Source organism: Plectropomus leopardus, unplaced genomic scaffold (genome assembly GCF_008729295.1).
Source record: "Plectropomus leopardus isolate mb unplaced genomic scaffold, YSFRI_Pleo_2.0 unplaced_scaffold2976, whole genome shotgun sequence".
Lineage (NCBI taxonomy): Eukaryota > Metazoa > Chordata > Actinopteri > Perciformes > Serranidae > Plectropomus > Plectropomus leopardus.
The window spans coordinates 1-2,684 of record NW_024632445.1 but is presented as its reverse complement, the minus strand read 5'-3'; the positions used below and the strand labels follow the sequence as shown (position 1 = coordinate 2,684).

General features: G+C 35.3%; 1 long non-coding RNA gene across 1 annotated transcript; it reads left to right on the top strand.

Moving 5' to 3' along the window:
- The first annotated feature begins 164 nt into the window (after nucleotides 1-164).
- On the top strand, nucleotides 165-2,066 carry LOC121938528. The gene is made up of 3 exons (XR_006105297.1): nucleotides 165-214; nucleotides 887-1,015; nucleotides 1,914-2,066. It is a non-coding gene; the product is annotated as an uncharacterized LOC121938528 (long non-coding RNA).
- Nucleotides 2,067-2,684: the final 618 nt, after the last annotated feature.

Genomic DNA, 2,684 nt, shown 5'->3' with positions numbered 1-2,684 from the left:
GTTGACCTTTCAGCTCTGTGTATTACGTTATGACAGTGTGTGTGTGTCTGTGTGTGTGCAGAGTGCAGCCTGTGTTTTGCATGCAGGGATTTGCCTGGACAGAGACAGGCGTCACCGCGCACGTGACCCTTTGACGCAGACCCGCCCCTCTACAGCCAAGATGGCGACCGAACAGAGAGGGAGAGAAACGGTGTGTTAATTAAGGAAGTCTATGGTGAGTATTCACCATAAAAACAAAAAGAACAAAAGTCAATGGCAAATGCAGACTATGTTCGTGATTTTCATTCTTTTAAAAAATGTATTTCATAATTCAAAAATTATGTAAAAAATAAAATAAATTGACTAACAAATATAGCTATAAAATGTTGTTAAGAAAGGAACACAGTGAATAAAAAATAAAAATAAAAAAAAATAAAATAAAACCCTCCAGGTTTGCAAAAAAAAGTAACATTGAAATGCCTAAATAATATAATATTCAGTTTTATTTGTTTTCATTCAATACTTGTTATTTATTTTAATTATTTATTTCGTTTTCACGTTTTTAAATAGTTTTTTTTAATTAAATATGAAAGGAGGCTAGCATTTTTAGCCAAATTATTTTATGATAATTAATATAATATTTTGCTGATATTCATGCATTACAGTTAATCTTAAGTTAGTTCATGCATGGTTTTTTTGTTGTTTGTCATTTGATTTTTAGTCACAGCCTTCCTGGTAAGATTGCTTCACCTTGTCAACATGGACTTAATTAATTGAATAGAAAATATGTGATTAAAACATTAATCCCGAATAACCACTAAAATCATTTGGTTATTTGCGAATTAGTCGTTTGTCAATATGTCATATTTGGCAAATACAACATATATGTTATGTGTTTTTGCAACAGAAAACGTTAGCAGCTGTCCAGATGTTGTCATGGTAACAATAAACAGGTCGACAGTCGGAAGCACCGCGCGGTCCTCCGGTGAAACTCAACCGGCACCGGAGTCCATGGTACACCTGTGGACCTCAGCAGGTAAGAGCAACCAACACTAAACCATTAGATCACAGCTCTGCTTACTGGGAGAGCTTACTGTCGCATATAATCTTACAGTTTGAGACCATGTGTTTGGTAGTAGTTTATTTACCAGTAGTTTTATAAAAGGAGTATGTCATTGAGAAAGTTGTTTTTTGCTCATGTTACAAAAATGACGCGTACCCCGTTATGGCTATATTACCAATATGAATTGTTATTATTAGAGTGAAATACTTATAGGCTGCATAGGCTGGTGTGAATGATATGTGAAATAGATTATTTTAATGAGAATTTCTGTGGTCTCTATATGTGTCTGGTTTTTGGGCCTCTGTTCAACAGGTAACTGTAGGAAATTAGACTGAGTATCACACCCTGCCTGGGGTGTTAGGTACAAACCTGTCAGCTGTAGCCAAGCTGTCTCCTGCAATTTGACCCACTTTATAGTCCACTGCATTTAGAGAGAGCTACAAGACCAGTAGCCAGAGATACATCACACTTGCAGTTCTTTATTTTTTATATTTATTTTAGAGTTTTTAATAATAATAATTATTATTATTATCATCAGGCATTATTATTATTATTAGTAGTAGTAGTAGTATATTTATATAGCAAAATTCATGCTTAAAATACAACACAAAGTGATCAACATAAAAGAACATAAAACATTTCTAATAGAAGAAAGAAATAAGATAAAAACAGATTAAACATATATTATATCAAATAAAAATCAGTTAAAACTGCAGGCTTGGACAAGTTAAAATATCAGTTTAAAACACATTTTGGGAGAAGGCAATGGTAAAACAATGTTTTTTAATCATTGTGTATAGCCTACACATTTGTGTGCACCTTTACACTGTATGATTGTTGCCCACTTAACACTAAACTGTGTCATCCGCAGCAGTGCGTGTCTGACCAAAATCATGAAGCAGAGCAAAAGGAAAGTTTCCCCAAAGAATGAGAGCAGATGTTAGTATGGAGGCCACCAGGTCCAAACAGTCTAACCAGCTGGACCAGGGGGGAAGCCAGGCTACTGGTAGATGCTGCACACCAAGCACCGACAGTGGTGAGAGACAGAAAGCAACACAGAAAACACAACTCCCAAGGACCAGGCAAATAATACTGGAAATCACTAAGGTGTATTTTTGTTCAAATGATAATCAAAGCGTGGCAGCATCACTGTAATCTGTAACACCAGATAGGAACCATCTACTCCCAGCAATTCTTGCAGCAGTAACAAAGGCCTGTTTTATGATTTTAAGTCTTATTTAATAACCTAATATGATCAAAAAAATAATACAGATTGGGCCTTTTATGGGGAAAATTCTATGTTCGCCTGCTGTAACTTGACTTTATAAACTTAAAAGGCAACTTCTGTATGACTTCACACCTCCAAAAGACTGCGTTCATAGAGTCGGCTTATAGATCATGAATGCTGAATTAATCATGAAGTCACACTCAGGACAGATGGCCAAATGTTTGAACTCAGAGGCCACGTATTAAAATTTTATGACTTTGCTCTCTTTGGCTCGAAGATGAAGATGTAAAACATTAATCTTTAGTTGCATTGTCTTTGTCTTTGCCATCACCATGGTATATATAATTAGGCCTGTTACATCTATGTACTGCCCACTCATATGCGGTTTATGTTTTATGCATTTAGTTTAAATAT